This window comes from Oncorhynchus nerka, linkage group LG9a (assembly GCF_034236695.1).
Source record: "Oncorhynchus nerka isolate Pitt River linkage group LG9a, Oner_Uvic_2.0, whole genome shotgun sequence".
Classification (NCBI taxonomy): domain Eukaryota; kingdom Metazoa; phylum Chordata; class Actinopteri; order Salmoniformes; family Salmonidae; genus Oncorhynchus; species Oncorhynchus nerka.
The window spans coordinates 60,113,564-60,127,566 of record NC_088404.1 but is presented as its reverse complement, the minus strand read 5'-3'; the positions used below and the strand labels follow the sequence as shown (position 1 = coordinate 60,127,566).

The 14,003-nt window shown below is 42.1% G+C and overlaps 1 protein-coding gene across 5 annotated transcripts in view; it reads right to left on the bottom strand.

Moving 5' to 3' along the window:
- peak1 (pseudopodium-enriched atypical kinase 1) overlaps window positions 1-14,003 on the bottom strand; it is a 263,257-nt gene that overhangs the window by 214,844 nt on the left and 34,410 nt on the right. The window contains exons 4-6 of one of the 5 annotated variants that reach the window (XR_010464761.1): window positions 12,117-12,259; window positions 10,421-10,507; window positions 9,758-10,159 (exon numbers count right to left, since the gene is read on the bottom strand). The exons of 1 other annotated variant lie outside the window; for it this stretch is intronic. The gene's annotated coding sequence lies outside the window, so the exon portion shown is untranslated. Of the gene's footprint in view, window positions 1-9,757; window positions 10,163-10,420; window positions 12,260-14,003 lie in introns of those variants that run through there. 3 more of the 5 variants (XR_010464760.1, XR_010464759.1, XR_010464762.1) reach the window with 3 other exon arrangements.

Sequence of the window (14,003 nt, the reverse complement as noted above, 5' to 3'; positions counted from 1 at the left end):
TGAACAGCAAAGAGTATCATTATATTATTGATCAACTGACTATGACTTTTCAGATCACCCAGCAGTGCTACTTGCAAAGTTAATTCCAGGTAAATGTTGCAATTCTTCAGCCATTCCTGAACCTATGACCAAAAACAAGCTACACATGGACAGTACAAAAACAAATGATCTAATGATCCTGAGTCTTCACAGCAAAATCTGCAGAGCTAGGATGGTTATATCCCCCATCTTTCTAAAATTCTATTGTTGCAAGACTTTTGTATAATTTAAAATGAAAAACTAAGTTTTAAATGACGCGCCATTTTGAGTATCAGTTCATAAACCACATGGCATGGAATCGGAACATCAGAAATCTCAACTATTTTGCAATTATAGAGTATGAAATGTTGTCCCACTCCTCTTCAGTGGCTATGCGAAGTTGCTGGATATTGGTGGGAACTGGAACATGCTGTCGTACACAGCATCCCAAACATGCTCAAAATGGAACATGTCTGGTGAAGTATACAGGCCATCGAAGAACTGGGACATTTTCATCTTCCAAGAATTGTGTACCGATCCTTGTGAAATGGGGCCGTGCATTATCATGCTGAAACATGAGGTGATGGTGGCAGATGAATGGCACGACAATGGCCCTCAGCATCTCGTCACGGTATCTCTGTGCATTCAAATAACCGTCGATAAAATGCAATTGTGTTCGTTGTCCATAGCTCATGCCTCCCCATACTATAACCCCACCGCCACCATGGGGGACTCTGTTCACAATCAGCAAATCCCTCACAACATACACACGTGGTCTGCGGTTGAGGCCAGTTGGACACCGTGTCAAATTCTCTAAAATGAAGTTAGACGTGGCGAATGGTAGTGAAATGATCATTCAATTATTTTGCCACAGCTCTGGTGGACGTGCCTGCAGTCAGCATGCCAATTGCACGTTCCCTCAAAACTTGAGGTCTGTGGCATTGTATTGAGTGAAAAAAACTGCACCTTTTAGAGTGGCCTTCTATTGTCCTCTACACAAGTTGCACCTGTGTAATGAACATGCTGTTTAATCAGCGTCTTGATATGGCACACCTGTCTGGTGGATGGATTATCTTGGCAAAGGAAAAATGCTCACTAACAGGGATATAAAAAAATGTGTGTACCAAATTTGAGAGAAATAAGCTTTTTTGTGCATATGGAACATTTCTAGGGTATTTTATTACAGCTCACGAAACATGGGACCAACACTTCACATGTTGCGTTCATATTTGGTTCAGAACGGATAATCTCCACACGTGTGGTTCCCACCATGAAGCATGGAGGAGCAGGTCTGATGGAGTGGAGGTGCTTTGCTGGTGATACTGTCTGTGATTTATTTAGAATTCAAGGCACACTTAACCAGCATGGCTACCACAGCATTCTGCAGCAATCCCCCATCCCATCTGGTTTGCGCATAGTGGGACTATCAGTTGTTTTTTAACAGGACAATGACCCAACACATCTCCAGGCTGTGCAAGGGCAATTTGACCAAGAAGGAGAGTGAGGGAGTGCTGCATCAGATGACCTGGCCTCCACAATCCCTCGACCTCAACCAAATTAAGATGGTTTGGGATGAGTTGGACCACAGAGTGAAGGAAAAGCAGCCAACAAGTGCTCAGCATAAGTAAGAACTCCTTCAAGACAGTTGGAAAAGTATTCCAGGTTAAGCTGGTTGAGAGAATGCAAAGAGTGTGCAAAGCTGTCAAGGTAAAGGGTGGCTAATTTGAACAATTGTAAATCGCAAATATATTTGTATTTGTTTAACACTTATTTGGTTACTAAATGATTACATATGGTTTATTTCATCATTTTGATGCCTTCACTATTCTACAATGTAGAACATATTTTAAATAAAGAAAACCCTTGAATGAGTAGGTGCGTCCAAATTTTTGAATAGTACTGTATGGTACTGAAAACACTGTGGTACTGTACACACACTTATCATAACCTGGTTGTAATCCAGAGGTTCAAAAAATTATCTAGATCCTCTATGATACTATGGAGGGATCCAAGTTGTGGTTTAAAAAGAAAACATGAATCAGCATACAACGACAGCTTTGTTTTTAAGCCTTGGATTTATAGCCCCTTGATATAATTGTTGGATCAGATTTTAATAATAAACATTTAGATGGACATTGAATAGATATGCCGATAGTGTACAACCTTGTTATTCTCTGACAGTTTAATACTTTGAGAAGTAGCCATTATTTACTATTTTACACCTAGGGTTACTATACACTTAATTATCCAAATGTGAAATATTCCAGGCATTTATATACAGTTGAAGTCGGTAGTTCACATACACATAGGTTGGAGTCATTAAAACTCGTTTTTCAACCAATCAACAAATGTCTTGTTAACAAACTACGGTTTTGTCAAGTCGGTCAGGACATCTACTTTGTGCATAACACAAGTAATTTTTCCAAAAAATAGTTTACAGACAAATTATTTCACTTATAATTCACTGTATCACAATTCCAGAGGGTCAGAAGTTGACAATGCCTTTGAACAGCTTGGAAAATAACCAGAAAATTATGTCATGGCTTCAGAATCTTCTGATAGGCTAATTTACATAATTTGAGTCAATTGGAGGTGTACCTGTGGATGTATTTCAAGGCCTACCTTCAACCTCAGTGCCTCTGCTTGACGACATGGGAAAATCAAAAGAAATCAGCCAAGACCTCAGAAAAACAATTGTAGACCTCCACAAGTCTGGTTCATCCTTGGGAGCAATTTCCAAATGCCTGAAGGTACCACGTTCATCTGTACAAACAATAGTACGCAAGTATAAACACCATGGGACCAGGCAACTGCCATACCGCTCAGGATGGAGATGCGTTCTGTCTCCTAGAGATGCCGCCATAAAAAAAGCCAGACTACGGTTTGCAACTACACATGGGGACAAAGATCGTACTTTTTGGAGAAATGTCCTCTGGTTTGATGGAGCAAAAATAGAACTGCTTGGCCAGAATGACCATCGTTATGTTTGGAGGAAAAAGGGGGAGGCTTGCAAGCCCGGGAGTGGCAGCATCATGTTGTGGGGGTGGTTTGCTGCAGGAGGGACTGGTGCACTTCACAAAATAGATGGCATCATGAGGAAAGAAAATGATGTGGATATATTGAAGCAACATCTTAAGACATCAGTCAGGAAGTTCAAGCTTGGTCGCAAATGGGTCTTCCAAAAGGACAATGACCCCAAGGATACTTCCAAAGTTGTGGCAAAATGGCAAAAAGGACAACAAAGTCAAGGTATTGGAGTGGCCATCACAAAGCTCTGACCTCAATCTTATAAAAAATCTGTGGGCAGAACTGAAAAAGTGTGTGCGAGCAAGGAGACCAACAAACCTGATGCAGTTACACCAGCTCTGTCAGGAGGAATGGGCCACAACTCACCCAATTTATTGTGAGAAGCTTGTGGAAGGTTACCCGAAACATTTGGCCCAAATTAATCAATTTAAAGGCAATGCTACCAAATACTAATTGAGTGTATGTAAACTTCTGACCCACTGGGAATGCGATGAAAGAAAAAAAAGCTGAAATAAATCACTGACAATCACTGACATATTCTGACATTTCACATTCTTAAGATAAAGTGGTGATTCTAACTGACCTAAGACAGGGAATTTTTTACTAGGATTAAATGTCAGGAATTGTGAAAAACTGAGTTTAAATGTATTTGGCTTAGGTGTATGTAAGCCTGACTTAAACTGTATAATTTCCAGTCCAGCCTTTTCAAAGTCAGCTATGAATAACAGGCCTGGTTTCCCAGATTTGTCATAGTGTTATATTATTATTGTATTGTTTCAAGTAACTGTCTTATATTATCTCCAGTGCATTGAGAAACTATTCAGACCCCTTGACTGTTTCCACATTGTTATGTTACAGCCTTATTAAAAATTTATTAAATATTTTTCCCAACTATCTACACATAGTACCCCATAATGTCAAAGCAAAAACAGTTATTTGATTTATTTATTTTTGCAAAAGAAAATGTAAGTATTCAGAACCTTCGCTAATGGCCTCGAAATTGAGCTCAGGTGGATCCTGTTGTTTCCATTGATCATCCTTGAGATGTTTGAACTTGACTGGAGTCCACCTGTTGTAAATTAAATTGATTGGACATGATTTGGAAAGGCACACACCTTTTACACCAGGTCCCACAGTTGACAGTGCATGTCACAGCAAAAATCAAGCCATAAGGTTGAAGGAATTGTCCGTAGAGCTCAGAGACAGGATTGTGTTGAGGCACAGATCTGGGGAAGGGTACCAAAACATGTCTGCAGCATTGAAGGTCCCCAAGAACATAGTGGCCTCCATCATTCTTCAATGGGAGAAATTTGGAACCACCAAGACTCTTCCTAGAGCTGGCCGCCTGGCCAACTGACCAATCGGGGGAGAAGGTCCTTGGTCATGGAGGTGACCAAGAACCCGATGGTAACTCTGACAGAGCTCCAGAGTTCCTCTGTGGAGATGGGAGAACCTTCCAGAAGGACAACCATCTCTGCAGCACTCCACCAATCAGGCCTTTATTTTTAGAGTGGCCAGACGGAAGCCACTCCTCAGTAAAAGGCACATGACAAACCGTTTGGAGTTTGCCAAAAGGCACCTAAAGAACTCTGACCATGAAAAAAACAGATTCTCTGGTCTGATGAACCCAAGATTGAACTCTTTGGCCTGAATGCCAAGCGTCACGTCAGAAGGAAACCTGGCACCATCTCTAAGGTAAAGCATGGTGGTAGCAGCGTCATGCTGTGAGGATGTTTTTCAGCGGCAGGTGACTGGGAGGCTAGTTAGGATCGAGGGAAAGATGAACTGAGTAAAGTACAGAGAGATCCTTGATGAAAACCAACAAGACAATGCAGGAGTGGCTTCGGGACAAGTCTCAATGTCCTTGAGTGGCCCAGCCAGAGTTTGAACATCTCTGGAGAGACTTGAAAATAGCTGTGCAGCGACGCTCCCCATCCAACCTGACAGAGCGTGAGAAGATCTGCAGAGAAGAATGGGATGAATAATATCCGAAAATACCTTTTTAATTATATGCACACTGAAGTATAAGGGACCACAATTATTATTGATTTTGTATTGATCTTTATATTTACCAACCGGGCCCTCTTTCAGTAATAATGAAATCAGACCTGGTTACGTGTCTGATAATCTACCACTTTTATAGGAGTGGGTAAACCATGCTAATATTGGTCCTCTGAGTGCATGAAATAAGGTTTGGTATACAGTACCTCAACTGGTATGCCATCCAGTCCTCGAGTTAACCCGGACTTAAAGGCTTTAATTGCCTCAATTAAGTTCCTCCTCTGTAATTTGGCATGAGTCTTTCTGTTCAGCTGTTCATTTCACATTATTAATAGAAATAAAATCTTTAGAATTAACTATGTGAACAATCTTTGCTCCAAAGGACTATTCTATGGATTACATTTCGTGAAAATACCCCCCCCCCCCCCCCCCCCCAAAAAATCAAGTTTTTTTTTAGTGTGTGTTTCGTGAGGAATCACTCAAATAAACATCAGGGCATTCATGCTAATGCTCCCCTTGCCATCCCCTGCTTCTGTTTTTAACCGTGACCAATTCCTTCCTCTGTGTCTAATTGACGAGCTGCTATTTCTGTGTGGGCCAACGGGTAAATGGGTCCATGTGAACACATAGTCTTTAAACCCGTGGTCTAGAGCAGATGTTCACCAATATGCTAGGATAATGCTATTGATAACAGTCTTAAACCATAATACAGTAGACACAAATCAAATGGATAAATGTATGCCTATAGGAATAAGACAATTGACAAATGTCTTTCAATTTATCATATTGGTTGAATATTAACAGGAATTAAATTGGTGGATTACCTTTCTTGAAAGCTGCCTCCTAGTGAGGTAATGGGGGGAGACATTGAAGAGGCGAGTCGAGGTAAAACCGCCTGGACAAGGAAGGGGTAACCAGGCTTTGATCTCATGCTCCAGTGGAAAGCTAGTCATCCCTTTCATAACTAGAACCATAGCATATATGCATGCTATTAACCTCAAACCACATCAAACATACAGTAATCACCCCATCCTGAACGTGAGGACACGGCCACTTGGATCACATCATCTACATCTTGCCTATACAGATATCAAGTTTAGGGAAGTTGGCTAAGCACATAGCAATCTGGACCAGGTTAGTTCTCACACAACAGCACCACTTATGTTGCCAGTAATCCATGTCTGAACTGAATATCAAGTAGAACAGCAGTGGAGGTCTTCTCACTTTGTGACAAGAGTCCAGGCAATTCATTAAGCATGCAAGTGGTGGCTCAGTCCACACTCCTCCCAAAGCTTGCACCAGGCCCACCCACTCCCCTCCAGCTCCCTCTAGCCCCAGAGAGAGAGCTTGTTCATGGACTGAGCAAAGCAGGAAAGGGCAGACTGTTTGCAGTGGTTTGTGGAGCATGTCTTTGGAACAAGCCCAGTTCCCAAGGCAGCAGCAACCAAGAGTTCACCGTGACCTTTCCAAGAGCCTGGAGGAAACTTGGCGGCTTTGAGACGACCAACGTTCCCAAAGTTCAACAAGCAGTAGGCCTAGTTGCTGTACATGCACAGTCAGTACAAAGTTTGTTTCATCTCCAGTGTGACAGAGAGAAGGACATATTCCCATAATGAATGAGCCTTATCGAGGGAGATTAGGAGAATAATGACTAGTTCACTTCATTCTCCGACTGGGCTCTTGTTCAAAACTGGGCTGTTATCACCGCAGTTCGCAGAAGAGAAAATGTTCTGAACAGACTGAACCGTTAGTATGATGGCTTACCCTCCAGCAACGCCTCAGGCAAGGCAAGGCAAGGCCGACCCGCGAGCCAAGCACAATAGTCCGCCTCGTTCTGTTACCATAACAGCGGGCACACAATGTCTCAGTGGAGATCAGAGTCAGTTGGAAGATAGAATGGCCTGCTTAGGCATTGAGAGGGATTCATATTTGCAATTGCTTGGCACTCAGCAGCAGAAGTCAAAGGATGGGATAGACAGCCAGCCCCTATTAGTCATGATGTCATTGCTTTTACTGTTGGGGCCAGTGCGGAAAAAGAGGGTGAGCTGATCCAAGAGCTTGCATCACATACTATATTTAAACCTGATTCTGCAAGCAGAGGGAAGCGGAGTGATGAATGGTCCAACCCATCCCTGACCCGAGCAATGCTTCTTTGTCAGTACGACTGAATGACAAGCAGAAATCTCAAGGATTCCTACCTCCCGCCCTCTTCTACCACCCCTTTTTCTACCTCTTTCTAGTTTATCCTGCTGACATTCTCTTATTATACTCTTCTTCTTGCTCCATCTCTTTCTCATTTTTTGTGGGGTCTACAGTATTCTATATAGGCATGTCTCAGGGTGGAGCTTGCTGGTCAAACAGACTATAGCCTACCTTATAGTCTAAATCAATGTTCATCAAAACAGTGCAATAGGCTAGATTTGAATGTTGCAAAGTAAAATAATACAGAATATTAGGTTAGACAAAATGAATTATTCGCTGCTCTCAGTCTGGCACGCAATAATCACATGAAAAAAATATATAACAAACATTTCTAAAAACCTCAAATGTTCTCCATCCAACTTTGGGGCGGCAGGGTAGCTTAGTGGTTAAGAGCGTTGGACTAGTAACCGGAAGGTTGCAAGTTCAAACCCCCGAGCTGACAAGGTACAAATCTGTCGTTCTGCCCCTGAACAGGCACTGCCGTCATTGAAAATAAGAATTTGTTCTTAACTGACTTGCCTAGTTAAATAAAGGTAAAACAAATAAAATAGAGATGTCATTATGAAAATACTAAGCTGTAGACCACAAATCAGTTATTCTAGACAGGCCTACAACTGAAAATTTGAGTCCAAAACATTTAGCAATAAAGCTCACTTTTTCTATGTTTTGGATTCATGTGGGTTGGATACAGACCCAACCAGATTTGAATCCAATTCCCTCTACACGGACATGTTTCAGATCAGATTATTATATTATTTTTATGACCAGATCCTGTGGGGTCTGGAGTTGAATTTTGTGCATCCAATTCTGTTTGGATCTCAATTTTGGGATACGAGAAGACCTCTAGTTGGCAATAATTAGAGCCGGGCACAAAGAGCACTGCTGGTTTAGCCAGCAAGTTTGAGTGACCATTAAAACTGTCTCCACTTATACAAGGGTTAATTTTCATTTTTCATTTTTATAACAGAGTGATGTTCACTCAATAGGGTGGCCTTCCAATCTGACGCTGGGATCAGACCGCCCGCTTCCTTGGGCAGGCAATTAACTGGTGCGAGGCCACCATGATTATCTAGCCTCAGGCTCCATTGTATTGTATGATGCAGTCAGGGGTTATATTTAGATAACGGAGCTGCCGGAGAGTAAATAAAAAGTGTGTAGCAGCACCATTGCATTGTGATCTAATTAATGACACTTTCAGGCTAACCTCAGACCCAAAAGAGCAACATTGTGTTCTTCAAAGTACCACAGAATAGATGTCCCCTGCTTTTAAGTGCTGTAGCTCTCTCTAGACTACAGCAAGGCCATGCAGGAATCAAAAGAATAGAAACTTAACCAGATGTCACTGAGCATGACATCTGTTTAAGGATTCACGATGTTGAGACTTAAAAAGGCTATTGCAAGAGGGGAGTTTCAGTTTTGACCTACATTGCAATTATTATTTCCACATATTCTAGAGTTTTCCGCTCATAAAATCTAGCACGTCTGTAGCTAATTGCAGCACATTTGTCCGAAGTTAATTAAAATGCCTTAAATCATGAGCAGAGCTGGATTTCAGAGGGAATGCCTGGCCTTGTGCATGTGGGAACTAGAAGAACCTCAGCTCGCACTTTTTCAGAAATCCTTGACATGGAATCTAACTAATGTTAATCACTTCACAACCCTTCACTGTAACTCTACCTTGTGAGAATGGAGGTCTGAAACAACGTATGCTTGGGCCGAAAAACGTGTTTGGAGGAGCCATATGGATGGCGTGACGCAATTGCGAAGGCACGCAGAAGCCAAATTGAACTCCATTACCCACCGCTCCGCATTGACATGATTGGATGATGGTAGGTGAGGGCGGGAGGTCCTGTATAAACACAAGCTCACTTTGCCCGTGCAGACCAAAAACGGAAGGGCAAACACAGGCCAAACTTCATACTGGAAGCATTGTGTTTACACAAGTACATTGTGTTTAGACAAGTGCTTTTGTCACTCAGAATGCTCTAAATACAACGTGTAAACAGACACTATACACACTCCCGTGTGTTGACATTTAGCCCCTCCCAGCAATGGCATTGGGCGACCCACCCTCTGTTCCCAATTCCCACCTACTATCAGCTGCTTATTTTCCCAGGCGAGTCACTTTGCCCATTCTCCTCTAAAGTGGAGTGAGTCCTTGTCACGTGTCAGTTTGGTAAACTAGCGCAGGTATGCTCCGGTGACGTTCTCCCGCAGGGGGAAGAAACGCTGTCACTAAGCCAACAACTACAGCAGGCAACATGCCCCTTGCAATACCACAGTTTGTCAGACACACACACACTTTGACTTGAACGACACGTGTGGCGGCATAGGGAAACCCTTCACATTGTGATATTTTGACTTTTTAAATGTTTTGTATAGTTCTAAAAGCGACAAATGGTCCCAAATCCAGATTTTTTTTGTTGAAATCACTGAGATACCTTCAAGCAGAGCCTGAGTTATGAGATTTTAACATTTCATTCATTTAAAAATGAAAAAACAACATTCATAAGATCAACATTCAAAGTTTTATTCGGTTTTAATCTAATTCCATTGAGAGGCATGAGAGAAAGTGTTGGTGTTTTCAAAAGAGATTGGCACTAGATTTATTATTTTTTAAACTGCTGGTATTGTTTGCATTAAATAATCATTACTAGAATACATTTTTATACAATAATAGACACATACTTGAATTGGAGAAATATAGCATACATTTAAGTATGACTATGAACTGTCAACAACCAATATAAAAACTAAAACATTAAAGAAAGATCAGTTTGATTTGACTATATACATTACTGGATGGCATGAAAGATGGCAAAAATAATGAACAATTATTTAAATTCAGCTTGCAGGAATGGTTACTGGAACAAGTTGCCGTCGTCTCCATGGCCAGGAAGAACAATCTCATCTGCTGAGAGAAGATGAAATGAGTTTGTCATACAGGCCAAGTAAAAAAACAATACAAATACTCACACAAAACATAAATAACTGTAGAGGCATCAAGTGACTGGGTAGTGTTGTGCGTTGACTGTGGGCTGATCTATGTATGAAGCCCGGATGGCAGTGGGCAATAAGGATTTCATTCATATTGATATGAATGATTTTCACTCTCTCTCTCTCTGACAAACACAAAGAGATCTCAAACTAACTACTAGGTCATCATTCTTACCTTAGCTGAGTGCTTCATGGTGACGAACACCTGAGAGCCAGTGCTGGCCACCAGATCTATGAGCCCGCCCATTCCCTTCATCTTACCCTGAGGGGAAAAACACATTTCAGTGCTTTATCAGTCTTATTTATTTGGGTCCACAATAAAGTAAATTGTCATGGAGACCCAAATGTTTTAAACACACACACAAAGTGGCTCTCTCCCTCTTCAAATATTTATGTCTCATCTCTAGCTCACCCTCCCTCTCACTCTGAGTGAATTATCATTAACTTGTTAGCTAGTTCATTTGTTTTGTGGGATACTGAGATGAAACATAAACATCTGGTGAAATAATCAGTGAAACATTTAGGCTAACATTAGCTATAGCAGCTCATCTTCAAACGTGTCTTGAATAGTACGGTCACTCCAACAACACTGGCTATAGCTTACCTTGAACAAATACAGAGTAGATGCAGGTAGAAGGCCATATAGTAAAGTCTACAAATGCATTGTGTACTTAACTAGCTTTTAACATACCTTCCTTGCTCCTCAGTCAAGATGCTCGCTCATCTCGCCATCCAAGTTGAGGTGACCGATGACCGTTGGGACCGGTCGTAAAATGTGTTTACCAGTAATTCAAAGCATTCAGGCAGCTTTGCTCAAAAGAATGACAACTAGCTAGCTAAATCAAACATCGTTAATTATCTGAGAAGTCAGCTTCAACGATGATCGATGACTAACTATAAAACGGGAAGACTGCGTACTTGAAGTTACTAGGATGACATGAGCCAAATCCCAAGTCACACCCCTTCTCGCCTGTGCACTTGTTCATACCCCCTCGAAGATTAAAAGCAGTGGATTGGTGTAACTGTATTGGTAGACAATTCATCTACACCTACCCAGCAAGTTTAGGATAGGATATTGATTGCTTTGCTACCTAAAATCTAAATCATTCTGAACTGCTGGAATTACTCATTTTGACCAACTAATAGGCCTACCCATTGATCAAGCAACGTCGTAAAAAGAAATTGTGCCTGCGTACGACTACTTGTAGACTAACTGAAAATCCGACCGATTTATAACTACATTGTTGAGTGTAAATGTTGAGTGTAAATGACAACTTTATACTACTGCATTAGCTAATTATTCTGTGTCTGTTTCATTCATCTGTAGCATGTTATCTTGAATGGGCTAAATCAGCTGTGACACTCAGTTTTCACATTGGGCATGCTAGCTAATGTAAAAATGTATATATTGTCCTGAAGTAATCATACAATATTTGTACACTACAATAAAGTAAAAGAGTTAAGAATCCAAAACAAACCAAAAAAAACATCACAAAAACTGATTTTAGCATTTGGGCTTTTTCCCAATGAGTTTCTGGTTGGTGTAGAAGGGTATCAAAGAACAACTGCCCACAGGGCAACCACACCTTGTTAGGCCAAATAAGCTAACCTTGGTTTCAGGTTCTGATTTGGACTGCAGGGAGCGAGTCTTGAAGGAGTGCCAAGATCACAAGGTAGCTTTTTAAATGAAACAAAACCAACCCGTACTCCTGTTGTGGCAGGTGGACCCATTGAATCAGTTGTTTCTTCTTCTTCTCCACGCACACAAAAATACAGTCAGAGATTGGGAATTTAAGCCACATAAAAGTGAATGGAGCAGAACCATTCCACCAGCCTGCAGCAGTGAGTAGAAAGACAGAATAAACCATTACCTTAGTGCAGTGGTCACCAAACTACGGCCCGCGGGCCGGATACGGCCCGTCAGCACATTTGGCCCGGCCCTCTGAACAATACCAGAGACGCTATCGAATTTTTTTCCTATTTGGCCTCCAGAAAAAAAATCCTAGGCCCGGCCCTGTCAAAGAGAGAACGGAATAATGGCGAAAAGGTTAGGTAAGAGAAAAATTGATTCAGAATGCAGGGTATTTAACCTGCAGTGGACAAACGATTTTTTTTTAATTCAATGCAAAGAAAAGGCTGTTTGTCTCATCTGTCAAGAGACGGTGGCGGTATTCAAAGAATACAATCTTCGCCGACACTATGAATCCCGTCACAAAGACAAGTACGATAGCTTGCAAGGCCAAATACGAGCAGACAAACTCTCAAAGCTAAAAAGTGGACTACTATCTCAGCAGAATACATTTGTACGCCAAGCTCAGCTGAACCAGGCATCCGTTCGGGCCAGCTTTCGGGTTGCTAAACTGATAGCAAGAAGCGGTAAGCCTTTCACTGACGGAGAGTTTGTTAAGAAATGTATGGATGCTGTCGCGGAGGAGGTGTGTCCTGAGAAGAAAGATGCATTTAATGCCGTAAGTCTGTCGGCGAGTACAATCACCAGACGCGTTGAAGAAATCGGGAGTAATGTATATGCCCAGCTGCAGCAGAAGACAAAATAATTTGACTTTTTTTCATTAGCACTGGATGAGAGCACGGACGTGCAAGACACAGCGCAACTGCTCATTTTTATTCGTGGAGTTAGCGCAAACTTTGAGATATGCGAGGAGCTGGCAGCCCTCCAAAGTCTCAAAGGGACTACAACGGGAGAGGATATTTTTGACAAAGTGTGCCAAACCATGGAGAAGTTGGACCTGGACTGGTCAAAGCTAGCTAGCATCACGACTGACGGGGCTCCTAGCATGGTGGGCGAAACTCGCGGTCTAATAGGACGCATGAACCGGGAGTTGGAAAAAAGGGGTCTCACCGCCCCGCTACGAGTCCACTGCCTAATTCACCAGCAAGCACTGTGCTGCAAAGTGTTGAAGTGGGATTCTGTAATGAAGGTTGTGGTGTCGTGCATAAACTTCATCAGAGCAAAGGGACTTAAACACAGGCAGTTCCAAGAATTCCTGTCTGAACTGGAGTCTACGCACGGAGATGTGCTGTACTACACAGAGGTCCGATGGCTGAGCCGGGGCAGAGTTTTGAGGCGTTTTTACGAGCTGCTACCCGAAATTAACGCATTTCTTCATTTAAAAGACAAAACGGTCCCAGAGCTGATCGACCCAGAATGGAAATGGCACCTCGCATTTTTAACAGACGTGACAGAAATACTTAACAGCCTTAACTTGCAGCTACAAGGCGAGGGGAAACTCATTTGCGACATGTATTCACACATAAAAGCATTTGAGGTGAAATTAGCGCTGCTTTTGGAACAAGTGAAAAAGCGCAACTTCGTCCATCTTCCTGCTACCCAAAACCTGTCGACAGAGAACCCATTCCCAGCTGAAAAGTGCGTGGAAGCACTGGAAATGCTGAAGGCGGAGTTCGGTGTGCGATTCAGTGAACTACATGTTCATGCAAAAGAAATCCGTCTTTTTCAGAACCCCTTTGTTGCCGACATTGATTAAGCCCAGCCTTCATATCAGTTTGAGTTGGCTGAGTTACAGAACTGTGATGTTCTGAAAGACGCATTCAAGCCCAACAGTCTCATTGACTTCTATGTCGCCCTCCCAAACGACACATATCCAAACATCAAAAAACACGCAATGAAAATGTCCACAGTTTTTGGCAGCACGTATATCTGCGAGAAAACCTTTTCTCGCATGAAACTGCTGAAAACCCCGATGAGATCAAGATTGACAGATGAACATTTGCATCAG